We start from the raw sequence: 17,133 nt of genomic DNA, 5'->3' as shown, positions 1-17,133 counted from the left end.
CACCACAACTAAGTAAGATTATATTTAAAAGATTAAAAACAGGATATAGGGTACCTGGGTGGCTCGTCGGTTAAGTTTCCAACTTTGGCTCAGGTCATGATCTCGCGGTTCGTGAGTTCAAGCCCCAAATCGGGCTCTGTTCTGACAGCTCAGAGCCAGGAGCCTGCTTCAGATTCTGTGTCTCCCTTTCTTTCTGCTCCTCCCCTGCTCGCTCGCTCTCTCTCTCTCTCTCTCTCTCTCTCTCTCTCAAAATAAATAAACATTGAAAAAAATTAAAAAAGAAAATATTTAAAACAGGATAGATATATTCAAAATTCAACAAATGTTAACAAACGGATTGTGCATTTATATGCCAGGATGATTTGAGATATATAAAAATTATAAAAGCTGTGATATGTTTGATAAAATCAGTATCAATTTTAGGAAAATGTAGAGTTAAGTTATATGGTTCATTGTGAATGGAACCACCCATTAAAAAATCTCAGTAGCATCATCATAAGAAGCATTCATGCTTTTTTTTTTCCTTTTAATTACGCTGCATTGGTTGAGAGTTTTAATGTAGTCAGAGGATTACATTCTGTGATCTAACAATCATTGAATCCTAGGACAATGGCGTATTTTAGAGGTAAATCTCTGTTCTACATGGCTATAATATTCAGTAAGAAAATAGAGTAGTGGGGGCACCTGGGTGGCGCAGTCGGTTAAGCGTCCAACTTCAGCCAGGTCACGATCTCACGGTCCGTGAGTTCGAGCCCCGCGTCGGGCTCTGGGCTGATGGCTCAGAGCCTGGAGCCTGTTTCCGATTCTGTGTCTCCCTCTCTCTCTGCCCCTCCCCCGTTCATGCTCTGTCTCTCTCTGTCCCAAAAATAAATAAACGTTGAAAAAAAAATTTAAAAAAAAAAGAAAATAGAGTAGTGAAAACATCAGCATATGTAAAAGGTAGTGCTTATTTGTTGCAAGCAAGAAAATTTGAGTATAACTATTTTAAGCAAGATGGAATTAACTGGAAACAGATGAGCTGTCTTAGCATTTGAAAGAAAGCAAGTGGAACTAGGGATACTCTTAGGGTATCTTTAGTGGGACTAAATGCATGTTAAGGAAATATGAGATACTCATGGCTAGATGTAGGATATCTCATTGGAACGAGTGCCTACAGAAAGAGCCATATTTTTTTTCAATATATGAAATTTATTGTCAAATTGGTTTCCATACAACACCCAGTGCTCATCCCAAAAGGTGCCCTCCTCAATACCCATCACCCACCCTCCCCTCCCTCCCACCCCCCATCAACCCTCACTTTGTTCTCAGTTTTTAAGAGTCTCTTATGCTTTGGCTGTCTCCCACTCTAACCTCTTTGTTTTTTTCCTTCCCGTCCTCCATGGGTTTCTGTTAAGTGTCTCAGGATCCACATAAGAGTGAAAACATATGGTACCTGTCTTTCTCTGTATGGCTTATTTCACTTAGCATCACACTCTTCAGTTCCATCCACGTTGCTACAAAGGGCCATATTTCGTTCTTTCTCATTGCCATGTAGTACTCCATTGTGTATATAAACCACAATTTCTGTATCCATTCATCAGTTGATGGACATTTAGGAAAGAGCCATATTTTAAGTCCTTTTCTATTAAAAGTGAGAACTGGCATTGTTGAATCAGGAAGGGTCTTACTGGAAATGGATAACTTGAGGAGGGTTTAATAAAGTAAGTCTTTTCAAAGATGTGGACTCTTTACAAAGACTCTTATCATCTAATAGATGCCATTAAAGTTAACAGTCCCCAGAACCTGGATGAGAGAGTCTTAAAGAGAGAGCTGCCTTGATATGAACTGTGACTTCAACCAGAGATCAAACCAACCCATGTGGCACCACAAGGAAGGAGTCAGGGAATAAGCCTGACCTCACTGTTCTCCTCACTCCAGACTTCTAGGAGCTTTGCTTTAGCTACATCCTATTGGTAGCCAAAGTCAAGGGAAGCCATTAATAAAGTCAATACAGGTAAACATACTGAGGAGAGAGTAGAGTGGAGAAAATTGGAGAAGTCTCTGAGTTGGGGCAGATACCTAGCACAGTTTTGAAGCTTGGAGAACTATCCTTGCTTGTCTCTTACACATCACTTTCTGGCAGTCCCCCTGCTCAACCGACTGAGGCACCCAGTTGCCCCTAAGCATCTGACTCTTGATCTTAGCTGAGGTCTTGAATTCAGTGACAATTTTGCCAGAGCCTGACGTGGGGCTCTGGCTGGAAAAAAAGGAAGACATTTAAGGCATTGTTCTATTTCCTAATATTGATGAGTGTATTTATGTTCCTTTTATTATTATTTAAATATACATGTATACTATCTACTCCATTGTACGAATAATATGTTTCATGATAAAAGGGTACATAATAAAAGAACAGCACATATCGTTGGAGATATCTAATTTATTTCTACAGAACAATTGGATTCTATTTGTTACAAAGTAAATTTTATTTTTAAAAGATTCCATAAGTTTTATTTGAGAGATATAATTTGAGAAATTATAAAAGAAAATATTTAAAAGAAATGTAAAGTAGAAGGGATTAACTATTATAGGTTGTAATAGTTAAAGGACTGCAGGTCTAGTCCTAGAATATGAAATTTAAAAACACTGAAATAGAATAGACAGGTCAAAAGTAGATATTTTGGTCCATAAATAATTAATAGCTGATAACAGAGGCAAGGCAAACTGGCGGGAAACTTGAATTATGTTGTAAGAACTGATTTAAAACATGGTTAAAAAAATGTTCACTTCACCATACACCAGAAAAAATTCTAGGTACATATTTAAAATTAAATTGTGTTTTAAATGCAAGGAACTAGAAGATGAAACTTTATGAGAAGCATTGACACTTTGTACATAAGGTTATAAATATTATGAAAAGATTTTCGTGCATGAAAACATGTTAATATACAAACATTTTAAGCTTCCTTGTATAAAATAATCAAAATACAAATTTAAAAATATTCTGGAGAAATACTGGGGATATATTTTATCTTTATCCATATGAACAGATTCTAGAAATTGATCGTAACTTACTTTCAGTATCTATGTACTGAATCTTAAGAGATGTTAATGTGGAAATTCAAGGAAACAACAGTATATGCAGTCAATAAGACAATTTTAAGAGCACACTCAAAGAACACGCCAGATATGTTACACACACAAAGAAACTAGAAACCAAGCAAAGGAAAAGATGTTCAGTCTTACTAATTTTTTTCCACCTAAGAAATTTAAATTAGTATGTAAATAAGTAGTAATGATAAAAATCAGCATGGCAAAAGTATCATGAAAATGGCACTTAAACACTACTGGTGTCATTACATTTTGGAAAGTTATTTGGTAATATTGTATCAAATTTGATAAAAATAGTTTTAACTAGTGACCAAATAATAACCTATCTGGAGATCTATCCTAAGGAAATAGTAATCCAAAATCTAGGATAAAATCTTCAGGGATGAAGATACTAAAACCATAGTATTTCTAATGGCATGATATTGGAATTTATCTAGATATCCAATAATGGCAAGGTGAAGTACATTTGATGCGATATGATTCCAGAAGTTACATGATAGTTAAAAGACTATGTAGGAAACATTAAAAAGTGCTTATGTTGTGATTTTAAGTGATTAAAGACCAGATGTAACATTGTGTACATAGTGATACACAGTATAAGATGCATCAGATTACTGGAAGGAAATACAATAACATGCTAACAGTAATATATGAAGGTGGTGGTATTCAGGGCATCTTTTCCAGTTTTCAAAAATGTCTCTACTAGGGTTACAGGGTCTTCATATTTAAAATATGTAAATATAAAGGTATTGCTGATATCCGCAATCAACTATATAAATCTGTATATATGGTATGGATACATCTGTGTGGGTAGCACTCTACATAGAATATTTCTTGCAAATGTAAGAAATGTATCTGAATATATTACATAATTATTTTTTCTGAATAACCTTGAACAGACAAATGTAAGAACATTTGAAATATAGAGAATGCCTGATGATAACCTGCTTGAACATATCCCTTAAATCTTAGCATGTCAAGTGATCATCAACAAGGCATTTTCTAAGAGACTTTGAGAAAGAGGACTGCAGAATAAATATCCCAGAAAGACAATAATGTAGCAGCTTAGATAAAATGCTACAGAAATAAAGAAAACATTCTACAAGTAAGCACTATGAATTGATGGAAATCTTTTGAGTATTGGTGTTCTCCTCAGAGAGAATAAACTGGTCTTTGTTGCTGAAATGTTAACCCATACATATTTAAGTTTATGTCTTCAAAGAAGGAGAACTGGGAGGACAGAGCAACCACAGTAAAAGGCTTCCAAGCCTTCTGGTGATGTATTATTAATTTGCCGCATTTGCCAGGCCAACTCCATGTCTGTAATTCAACAGCCCCCTTCATTGTATCAGTGATGATTCCACAGCATCCACACACCAGCAGAGGTAAGGTTCACTCCAGAATGTATCACTAATTATCTCTGTAGCAGCTTAGATGGGAAAACATTTCAAGGCTTTGGAGAGAATATAGGAATTTAATTTGCAGAAATATTTTTAAATTATGTTATTTCAAAACTAAAAGGTCCTTGCTGGCTGCATTAGATATTTGCTTTAACATTTTTTTCTAATAAGTTAATTCAGTACAAAGTAGATTCATCTTGTACCGTATCCAAATTTTTCTAATAAAAAAAAACCCTAGAATACATGTAAAACTAGTATTATGGGCAAAATCTCTGGGGTTTTTCCTTTTTTGTGATATTTACAGACATTTTCAAAATGTATATAATATTTCATTTATTGTTTTTACATTTATTCAGTACTCTCAGCTCTTCGATGATCCAAATTCAGTTCATCAGTACTTTAAACATAAGTGTTCATCCATCAGAAAATAGTTTATGCAACACCTATAATATGCACAGAGGATGCAGTACCGAATTAAATAGACAAAGACCCTGCCCTCATGGAACTTAACATTTTAGTGGTAGTAGGAAAAGAAATTGAAACTATATACTAAAAGCTATATAAATGCAGTGTTAGTAGCAAATGCTGTGAAGAAGAGAATGTCAGGAATGGAGAAAGACAGGCTGGTCAGGGAAGAGGTCTCTGATTGGTGCCAGTTGACAAGAGCTCTGAATGATGTAATGTGAAGGAAGAATATGCTAAGCAGAAGGAATAGCACGTTCCAGAGTACTGAGTGAAGTAGACCACACTGTCTATAGGAGAGCAAATGGGAGGGAGAGTAAGAGCAGGTAAGTACAGAAAGTAAGTATGTGAGGGAGGTTTCATGGATATTATTATGTTTTAAATAAAACTCTTTAAATTTTTCATATGAGCTCATTACTCATTAAATACAAAAACACTCTCAAACAAAGAAACAAAAAAAAATCATGCTTTTGTAGATTTCTTGCGGGGGGGGGGGCAATTAACGTATAAATAATGGCTATTTTATTCTCACTATGCTCAATCATTCCCAAACGGCTTATGACATGTGGCACTGTGCACACAGTTTGTACTCACCAGACTGAGATTTTGCTGCCCAGGGAGAGAGAAGTGAATGCCCCACAGTGCCCCCTGATAGTTTTGAAGTGAGACATTTCCAGAGCAGTTGGAGACACAAAGACATTGGTGTTAGAAAAACCAGACATATATTTTTAAATAAGTCAGGGTTTCTTTAACTTTTATTTTCATCAGAGGTGCAGCCAATCATTCACCAGAGATTTGAATCCTGCCAAACAAGCCCCCCCCATCCTCCTCCCCCACCCCGCCCCGCCCCATGCTCACTTGGAAAGGTTTCCATACATACTCCTCCACACTGGGGGCTCAGAATGAAGTACAACCCTGGGAGCTGCCAATATGTATACATTCGATTCAGTTCTTTTATCTGAAGGTGAGACCAGCCAGGGAAAGAGAAGCAGTTTTTAACATTTGTTTCTCTAATACAGGGGGGTGGGGGGTGCAGCTCTACGTTCACTTTGCTGACTTGCATTTAAACCCTGGTAAATAGAGGACAAAGAGAAAACAGAAATTTTCATGCTATGTATGTTTGGGGATTTTACAAAAAATGTATGATTTTTAGAACTTTGTCTTATAAGTCTGCTTATAAGGGACACTTGGAGTATCATTTGAGTGTAGTACATTTCATCATTCTTTACTGATGATTGTGTTATTTAATTTGTCAAGATGTTAAAGGAGCATCATCTATTTTTGTTAAGTTACTTAAAACTCCTTGGGATACAGCATAATAAATGCATCCTAAAATACACTATGCAAACTGTCCGTATTTTTCTATCATTAAAAAGTAAGATGCAATTCATGTTCAGTCCAAATGATTTAGCTAACTTGAAATTGAAAACCACCTTTGCCTTTTTATAGCCTGATATTAGTAGCCTTTAGAGCCAGAACAACCTGCTGTGAAGCTTGGGACTTACTTAAAAACTATGCCATAAGCCATGTCAGTGATGTAGAAAATTTACTTCTGGATAGAAAATTTATTAAAAATTAAAATGAGGACAAATTGGAATATCGCATAAATTACATTTTTACCCAAATACAATTTTGTCTGCAATAAAAATTAATGTTTCAAACACTATACAATCTTTAATTTTGTACTCATTTGCTTCACTTTCTGCTTGCATGCTATTAACTATTTAATAAACCTATTTATAACCTAAACAATTTATCTTACTTCATTTTGCATACAGATATAAAATATCTCTGAACACGGGAGAAACCCAAAAAGCCTACAACTACGGTGAATTAGAAACTACTTCAAGGAAGTGTGAACTCTGAAAAGATGGGAATTATTATACTTCATATTGTTTCCCTAATAAGCTTAAATCATCCTAAAACTTTATCCATTTTATCCTCATAGATTCCTTGAGAAGGTCTGGGAAAAGGCATTATTATCTCTATTTGAGTAAGAAGGAAATTCAATGTGACATTTACTGGTATTTTATTTTAAATTTACTACTATTATTAGTAGAGGTTGAAATGAATTTGATGTATTTCAGAATGAAAAGCATTACAATCCATGAAGAATATTTCTACACTAGAGATAAAAATAAAACAAGGAGTTAAAATGTAAAAACTCAATGGAAAAGCTACTTGAAAGAGGTGAGCTTATTAATTTTTTTCTTCCCATGTGCTTGGTCTATCTTATTCTGTCTTTTATTTAAATTCAACCTGCTTTCTTGTCTTTAAGAAAAGACCTTCAGGCTCCCTTCTTATAAAAGGTTTCAGAGAAGTTTTAAGGAGGGATTTGAGAGAGGAGATGATTTTGAATAATGGGCATGAAATAGGAGACTGTTTTTAGAGTTAAGTATAGTATGGAAAATTTCAATCTTAAAAGTGGGAATATGAAACTATATGCTATATGTTTAAATCCTTTCTAACAAGGATAATAACTTTAAATTTTTAATGTGACTTTCCTTTTTTTTTTTTTTTCCCCTTGCTTGGTACATGACCTTCACTTTCTTGGCCTAAGGCATCCGTCTCTCTCGGTGTGTATGTAAAGAAAATAGGGATAGAGAGGTGTATCCGGCTTTTGAAAGTTAAAATCGAATTAAGCAGTAAGACAGGTTATTATCTTGAAAGACAATTTTCCAGATTGTTTATTTCCCACTTTGTCTAACAACCAAGCCAGCATGACCCATGCTCATAGAATTCTCCCAGAGTAGAGGAGATATCGCTGGCCACCATTAAAGCTTAGTGTATGAATGGGAAAAGAAGGATAAGAAAAGAAAAGCCCACCCTTTTCAATTTTGGAGATTTTTCAATTTTGGAGTAGAAAAAAGAAATAGGAATACAAAGGAACATAATTAAGGTTTCCCTTCTCTGGGCTATGTAAAAATAAGAGTCATGTTTAGGGTAGAAAGGAACCCTTCCTTCCTCCTCGCCTACCCACCCTCTACCCACCTACCCCCCGCCATACATACCTCCACTTCTTATTTGAGAGGCTGAGAGGAGGTTCCTTTGAAGACTAGCTTAGGCCAACCAGAGGTCAATTTGGCTGGTCAATGTGTCCAATCAAAGAAGGACCCTGAAATGTTGCTTTTCTGAGCCACCCTTGTTTCCAGAATTAGCTGTGAGTTTGGCTGTGGAACTTGCCACAGAGGCTCATTGTCATGAGAATAATAAGTTCCCAACACTACACTATGGGAAAGAGAAGACGGCTTAATTTAAAAGAGTATTATTAGAAGTGAAGATATAATGTTCAAAACCTATTAAGGGGTTTGTCTCAACAGGATTTGATGGTAAGAGAGAAAAGAGTCCTGTATCGTTTTTAAGATCTTTGGAAGGAGAGGTGACATGAATGGTACAATGAGGAATACAGGAAGAGCAGTTTGGAGGTTGATAAATTCACTTTGGAGATTTTAGTCTGACATGCTTAAGTAACATCAAAATGGCATATGGGTTTATGGTTCAAGAAACATCTGATCTAGACAGATAGATTTGGGAACCATCACTGCAGAGGTGACAACCAAAGTCCATGGGGTGAGCAAGACAAGCAAGTGGAATATGGCGAGTAAAAGAAGCATATCATGAATAATTCTGGGAAACACCAATATTCAAGGGGAAAAAAGGAGAGACAGATGCCTTTGAAGGGAAGGACCAAGAGGGCAGAGAAAAACCAGGAGGAAAGGGATCACAAATGCCAGGGAAGAGAGCCTGAAGAAAGAGACCGTGGTCAATGGGTCAAATTCTGCTGTTAAGTAAGTGTTAAATGTTAAATAAGATAAGAACGGAGAGTTGCATTTAGCAACTCAGAGATTATAGGTGACCTTGGTGGCAACAGTTTCAGCAGAGTGTTGGGAGGCAGAAAACAGACTGTGGTGAGTTAAGGAGTTAATTTAAAATGAGAGAAGTGTGACAGTGAAAGTAAATCATTCTGTTATAGGGCTTGGCAGAAAAGAGAAGAAATTTAGGGAGAGGTTCCAGCAAACATAGTCTGTAGGGGAAAAGCTATTAGAGAGGGAGAAATTAAAAATACCAGAGATAGAACATAATTGATAGAGGAAATCTCCTAAGAAGACAGGAAAGGGACAGGTTCTAGAATTGCTAGAAAGATTCCCTCTAGAAAAGAGGAGATACACCTCCTCTGCTGTGTTGGTTGAGGAATAAGTTAAGAATAGATGCATATTATTTTTTGGTCATGGTATTGAGAAACTGGAGAAGCATGACTTTATTAGAAACCTTTACCTGGTGCTCAAATAAACATGAATTAATGAGGTTATTTGATGAAGAGGGGGCAGTTTCTACTCATCTCAAAATTGAGAGATTGAATGGCCAAGACTCTACACTAACATGGATCTTGGGCATTTAAAATGTTCCCTTCACCGTAGTTCCCCAAGCACCATTTTGCATTCCCACCAGCAACGGATATGTGATCTAGTTCCTCCACGATATGCCAGCATTTGGTGATGTAAGCCCCCTCTCTGGTCCTTTCTCCCCCAGAAGTTCCCTTCGCTTCTTCCACTTCTGGATGGTGGGCCCATTACCATAGCCTCTGGACAGTCTCATGCTGCAAGGGAGTTTCCCCACATGCAATCCTGTCAAAGTGCTGCCCAACCAAAGTTTGTGTGTGCTACGATCACTGCATGATCATATATTTTTCTTTGATCAGCCCCAAATACCTCAATCTCCCTACACATAGCTGCCCAGATAGTTCCCTCCCCCTTGTGCCTTGAAATGTGCAGACCATTCCAAGAGTAAGGCCATCTCTTGGAACCCATGGCATGGTATTGCTAGTTAGAAAATACCTAAATGCCTAAGACTGACTCTTTGTGGGATAATGAGATTGTGTGAGCTGCACTGCTTCTCTTTCCAGAATCAAACTGTTATTACACTTACGCATGTGACACTAGTAAAATGTGTGTTTAAGCTCACTTTAAATGATAGAGCAAGTTAGTCTTCTAATAAAATTTGAATATCTTCAACATTAGAAATCATCATATTTTTGAATATCAAGTAATAATAGGTTGAGGCTCTTAAAATACTGACTGTACTGAAGACATACTCCACTTGCCAAAGCTACTTGAAATAATGAAAATGGATTTTGCTAGAACAGCGTAGAATCTTGATGAAATATTTATGTTTTATCCTTTACTTCCCTTTGTACTTGATAGATAGTTTTTTTCCGTATGGAATAGTAATGCCCTGTGTTTCTGCTCATGTCATGGAGAATGGATTTGCAAGAAGAAATCTGTGACCATCATTTGATTGTATTCACAATTTTCACTATTATTTTTAATTTTGAATTAAGGCAATGGAATATGTTGTTTGTTAATTTGGATAAAGCAATACCTGAGTTAGTATTCAGGTGCCAAATATTTTATTCAGATAGTGATGCACTTTCTTGTTACATGCATAGCTGCTCTTCCATCGGTACTGATCAAAACACCACTTTTACCATTTATATCCAGCTGATGAAAAATTAACAAACATAGCATAGATTTTCAGTGAAAAATAGAATAAAGGTTTCTCAACCTTACCTCCCCCATATATACATACTATACTTATCAAAAGTGGATCATAACCTTCTGATGATAATCTGCACATTAACGCTTCATCCAATTGTGAAGTAATAAGGAAATATGAGGAAAGTTTTGTGGGTGGCTCTCATGGAATGGGCACAAAGTGAGAGGATAATTGTGTCTCGTGTGAAAGCTCAGGGTGGAGCACGCTATGCATGTCAGTCAGTCATTCTCCCTATTCACTGCAGTGGTAACTAAATGGGTTTATGAACCAAATGCCATGGTGACAGGATGTAAATTATTGTTTTGCTAAATAACGTGGGTTTCCCCTTACCAGGGATGTGCTAACAATGACATTAGATGAGTACCCAACCTACACAAATCAGACCAATATTAAATCTCCAGTAAGATATCATTTTCTAGGTAGACTAGCCGGCTAATCTCAGAAGATCAATTACATTGAACCCTGTCTATCATAGAGGTTGCAGAGATTCATCTTCATTACAGAATAGACGTTTACTCTTAAAATAGAGTTAACTTTCCTACCAGCAAAATTTTTGCCATCAGCGTCATTTGTGGACATGTAAGGTAGCCTTATCTATTGACATGGTGTCCCACTCAACATTGCTTCTGATCAAGGAATTTATTTTTATAGCAAACAATAGTGAGTCAGTGGGTTAATATCTATAGGATTGACTGTCTTACCATGTATTCAAACATCAAGAAGCAGCTGGTTAATAAAATTGGGAAGTATTTTATTGAAGAGCTAGCTTCTTGAAAAGATAAAATTGGCAAACCTTTAGCTAAACTAAGAAAAAATACTCAAATAAATAAAATTACACATGAAAGAGGAAACATTTTAACTGATACTACAGAAATAAAGGATCCTAAGAGACTACTGCAAATAATTACACACCAACAAATTAGAAAACATAGAAGAAATGGGTAAATTCCTAGAAACATATAACCTGCCAAGACTGAATCATGAAGAAATAGAAAATCTGAACAAGTAAGGAGATTGAAAAATCTAACAAGTAAGGAGATTGAATCAACAATCAAAAACTTCCCAAGAAAAAAAAGGGCCAAGACCAGATAATTTCACTGGTGAATTATATAAAACATTTAAAGAATAATAATACAATTCTTTTCCAACTATTCCCGCCCCTGCCCCCAAAAATGAAGAGGAGGGAACATTTCTAAACTCATTTTACAAAGCCAGCATCACCCTGATTCTAAAGCCAGATAAGGCCACTACAAGAAAAAAAATAGACCAGTATCTTTGTAAATATAGGTGTATAAAAACTGTCACCAGTATATTAGCAAACCGAATTCAACAGAATATTAAAAGCATCATGCACCATGATCCTGTGGGATTTATCCCTGGGTGCAAGGATGGTTCAACATATGCAAATCAATAAATGTGATACACCACATTAATAGAAGAAAAGATAAAAATTATATTATAATCTCAATAAATGCACAACAAGCATTTGACAAAATTCAGTATCCTTTCATGATAAAAATCCTCAGCCAAGTTGGTCTAGAAGGGATGTGCCTCAACATAATAAAGGTCAACTGTGTAAAGCTCACTGTTAATATCATACTCAACAGTGAAAGGTTGAAAGCTTCTCTACTAAGATCAGGAACAAGACAATGGTGCCTACTTCGCCATTTCTAATTCGACATAATACTGGAAGTCTTAGAACAATCAAGTATGAAAAAGAAATAAAAGGTATCCAATTCAGAAAAAAAGAAGCAAAACTGATTTTGTGTATAGGCAACATGTTTTTATATAGAGAAAGTACTAAAATCCCACTCAAATACTGTTAGATCTAATTTTAAAAATTCAGTAGAGTTGCAGGATACAAACTCAACATAGAACAATTAATAGAATTTTATATAATAATAATAATGGATTATCTGAGAAAAATAACAAAAACAATCTGATTTACAGTAGCATCAAAAACAATACATTTGGGGATGCCTGGGTGGCTCAGTTGGTTAAGTGTCTGACTTCGGCTCAGGTCATGATCTCACAGTTCATGAGTTTGAGCCCTGTGTCTGGCTCTGTGCTGACAGCTCAGAGCCTGGAGCCTGCTTCAGATTCTTTGTCTCCCTCTCTCTCTGCCCCTCCCCTGCTTGTGGTTTCTTTCTTTCCTTCCATCTTTGTTTCTTTCTTTCTTTCTTTCTTTCTTTCTTTCTTTCTTTCTTTCTTTCTCTCCCTCTCTCTCTCTATCTCTCTCTCTCTCTCTCTCTCTCTCTCTCTCTCTCTCTCTCTCTCAAAAATAAATAAACATTAAAAAAATTTTAAAAAACAATACATTTGACCCAAGAGGTGAAACAGCTCTACATTGAAAATTATATGACATTGATGAAAAAAATTTAAGAAGACACAAATAAGTAGAAAGATATCCTGTGTTCACAAGTTGGAAAAATTAATATGTTAATATGTATATACTACCTAAAGCCATCTTATAGATGTAAAACAATCCCTGTTAAGATTCCAATGTCATTTTTTGACAAAAATAGAAAAAAATATTTCTAAGGTTCAAATGGAACCTTAAAAAACTGAATAAGCAAAGCAATCCTCTGAAGGAGGAACAAAGCTAGAAGTAGCACAATTCCAATTTCAAGCTATTCTACAAAGCAATAGTAATCTAAATCGTATGGTACTACATAGAAACAGAAACACAGACCAATGGAACAGAATCAAGAGCCCAGAAATAAAACCCTTACATATAAGGCCAACTAATACTTGAAAATGGAAGCCAAAAATACTCAGTGGAGAAATGTTAGTCTCTTCCAAAAATAGTGTTGAGGAAACTGAACAATCATATGCAAAAAAATGTAGTTGGGCCCTTACATTGTACCATATACAAAATTCAACTCAAAATTGATCAAATACTTAAATGTAAGACCTGAACTATAAAACTACTAAAAGAAAACATAAAGTAAAGCTCTCTAACATTAGTCCTAGCAACATTTTTTTTTATGGATTCAACACCAAAAGCACAAACAACAGAAGTAAAAATAAGCTGGACTTTATCAAACTAAAAAGTTTCTGCACACACACACACACACAACCCCACAGAGAACAAAACCAATTAGTAAAATGAAAAAGCCACCTAGAGAATGGGAGAAAATATCTGCAAACCATCTGTGTTATAAGGGGTAATATCTAAAGTGTATAAGGAACTCAGGGCACTTGGGTGGCTCAGTCAGTTAAGTGTCTGACTTCAGCTCAGGTCATGATCTTACTGTTTGTGGGTTCGAGCCCTGCTCTGTGCTGACAGCTCAGAGCCTGAAGCCCGCTTCAGATTCTCTCTCTTTCTCTCTCTCTCTCTCTCTCTCTCTCTTCCTTTCTCTGCCCCTCCCTCATTTGTGCTCTGTCTCCCTCAAAAATGAATAAACATTAAAAACTAAACAAATAAAGCATATAAGGAACTCAAACAGTTAAATAGCAAAAAAAAAAAAAAAAAATGATCAGAGTACCTGAAAGACATTTTTCCAAAGAAGATATACAAAAGGCCACAGATACATAAAAAATTGCTCAATATCACTAATCGTCAGAAAAATACAAATTAAAACCACAATAAGATTTCACTTAATACCTGTTAGAATGGCTATTATCAAAAAGAGAAGAGATAACAAGTGCTGGCAAGGATGTAGAGTAAAGGGAACTCTTGTGCACTGTTGGTGGGGATATAAATTGGTGCAGCTATCGTGCAAACAGTATGGAGGTTACTCAAAAAAACAAAAATAGAACTACCATATAATCCAGAAATTCCATTTCTGGGTATACTTCCAAAGGAAATAAAATCATATTCTTGAAATATCTGCACCCCAGTGTACATTGAATCATTCAATTTGTACGTATATAGAATACTATTCAATCATAAAGAAGGAAATCTTGCCTTTTGCAACAATATGGACCTTGAGGGTATGATGCTAAGTGAAATGTGTCAGACAGAGAGAGATAAATACTGTATGTTCTTACCTATGTGTGGAATCTAAAAACCTGAACTCATAGAAATATAGAGTGGTGGTTGCCAGGGGCTGAGGGATGGGCGAAATGGAGAGATGTTGGTCAAAGGGTATAAACTTCTGGCTAGATGAGTAAGTTCCGGGGATCTAATTAATAATACCATATTATATACTTTAAAGTTGGTAAGAGAATAGAACCTAAATGTTATCACTACATGCAAAAAAAATAGTAATTATGTGAGGGAATATAGGTGTTAACTAACATTTTATGGTAATCACTTCACAATATATACGTGTATCAAATAATCATGTTGTACAATATATATATACATGTTACTGATTTTATAATATATATTACTGATTTTATTATATATTATATATTTATTTATTATATATTATAGATATAGATATTAATAATATGTTATTTATAGGTCCTAAAATTATATCTATATTAGATATAGATATCAATAATATATATAATATATAGGTTGTAAAATTATATATATAATATATAGTATGTATACAGATATCAATATAGATATATCAATAAGACTGGGGAAAAAAGAGACTTGTTTAGTGATAGCATCTCACAGGAAACAGAATTTATGGGACAGAGATTCAATCCTAAATCTGATGTGTTTTCTCATACTTTGCTGAAAGAGGTGTTAATGGACTGGATTAAGTACAATAGCTCTTCCAGAGGAATCCTGTTTGCTCAAGGAAAAGAAAAAATAGCAGCACAAACAGGAAGACCTCTGGTGACACAGTATACATTATACTTCTCTTTATTAAAGACCAGGAAGATTTAACTGAGCAAAAGATTTAACAAGGTGACAATTTTGCTTTTCCAACAGAATTCCATGGTGGCTGATTTTTGAGAAAGAGGGGATAAACATTCAGAGGGAGAGATAGACAATACCTCTTATATGGCTTTCCCAAGGGAAAGAGTCATACAGTTGCGTTTTTGAAATACATATGTGAGTGTGGTGGGTTGGGCGTAGGGTAACAGCTCTCCAAAGTGGACCATGAGCCAGGATAGCTGGATGGCAATGAATGGACTGGTCCTTAACAACCACAAGGAGAAGAATCATTTGGAAAGAGGTAGACATACAAGAGAATTTTAAGAAGGTTTCCATATAATTCACTGCAGAAGACCTTTACCTCTCTAAATTACTCAGAATTCAATCACAAGAATCACACTAGTTTTTAAATTCAGATAATATAAGAAATTGGTGAATCAATTAGAGATTAAATTGTTGAAGGTTAAATATTGGTTAGGTATTAGAGGACTGGCAACTCAAACTGGGAACTTGGAGCGACAAGATACAGTAAGCTTAGGAAGCAGCCCTAACCCTAGGCTTGCCCACTCTAAACAAAGGGAGATGGGGGGGATTTTTAGAACCTAGAAACCTACAGGAGGTGTCTCAGGGATCCACCAGAGCTGAGACCTAGACTTCTGAGGGATGGACACTATTCAGCTTGTGCTCACATTTTAGAATCAGTGAGGCTGATTCATTTTTATTCTGAGAATGCTAGAAGAATCCTAAAAGTGGAACAAACTGTTTCTAGAATCGGAGGGAAGAGCCAGTGGTGAATGACAGACACAGGAATAGCCAGCAAATAGAAAAGAGCAAGTTCTTTCTTCCCTCTCCTGTCTTTTTGCTTCTCCCTGGTGCCCAGCAATTGGCCAAGCATAACAGGGAGCCAGATGGCAAAGGAGAAATGTAATTTGCAGAGTATCAGCCCAGCATCACAAAGCCAACGAGAGAAGATGCGAGAAAACTGCTTCACCACTAAGCCACCCCCATGGAAGGACCTGTGGTAATGATACGTATTTTTTGCAAAAGCTTTCTCGAATCAGATTTGTAGTTCCCAGATGTGTGAATGACCAGAAAGTTCTCAGGATAGCCTAGCTATGAGAGGTTTAAGCACAGATGAACACCTCTGTATACCCTGTAGCTGCATCTGGCTAAGGAATACAAAATTCCTGAGTACAGTATATTTTAGACCATCTGGTAATTTGCCATCATTCTCTCTTGGCGGCATTATATAATCCTTCCCTGGAGGAGAACCATTCAACCAAATGCAGTGCTGGTTTCTCTTCCTAAGAGCAGCTTTCTTCCTTTTCACAAAGTTTGTGCTTCCCTATCAGCCAACTGGATAAAATACAAGACGACATAAATATGGTGAGCAGGGTTGACCCTTTCCCCCATAAGTCCAACTACGTTGTGCATCTGAATGCATATGAAAGCTCCATGTTGACCCAGAGGTTTTGTTCAGGGGTTGCCAAGGTACAGGAGAAGAAACACCTCTGGGGATTCATACGAATATTTTCCTTAGTGCCAAGATGCTGCTCCAACCTCACTTGTGGGGTGCTGACTGGAGCCTCAGCATTCACAGACAGTCCAGTTCACGGTCTCCCAAACCTGTACGTGCCTCATTTGACTGTCCTCTGCTGTCTGCTCCCTGTTCCCTGTATGTTTTAAGGTCCCTGGCTTACCTCGCTGCAGCCCTTCCATGACCCTTTCTTGTCCCTCAATTGTCACTTCAGTTGTCCGGCCTTAACTTCCTTTCTCCGATTCTCTGTTTTTCACCTTGGTTTCCAGCTGCTTCTTTGTGCTCAGTCCTTTCTTTCCCAAACAACTACG

At 36.3% G+C, this 17,133-nt stretch overlaps 1 long non-coding RNA gene across 1 annotated transcript in view; it reads left to right on the top strand.

The window, feature by feature from the left end:
• Nucleotides 1-2,394: 2,394 nt before the first annotated feature.
• The window catches only part of LOC113600617 (uncharacterized), a 53,074-nt gene continuing 38,335 nt past the window's right edge, over nt 2,395-17,133 (top strand). Inside the window, exons 1-2 of the long non-coding RNA XR_003421693.2 lie at nt 2,395-4,475; nt 7,040-7,142. This is a non-coding gene — a long non-coding RNA (uncharacterized LOC113600617). The remainder of the gene's footprint in view (nt 4,476-7,039; nt 7,143-17,133) is intronic.

This window comes from Acinonyx jubatus, chromosome F2 (assembly GCF_027475565.1).
Source record: "Acinonyx jubatus isolate Ajub_Pintada_27869175 chromosome F2, VMU_Ajub_asm_v1.0, whole genome shotgun sequence".
NCBI lineage: Eukaryota > Metazoa > Chordata > Mammalia > Carnivora > Felidae > Acinonyx > Acinonyx jubatus.
The sequence above is the reverse complement of the archived record's forward strand: the minus strand, read 5'-3'. Positions and strand labels throughout refer to the sequence as shown.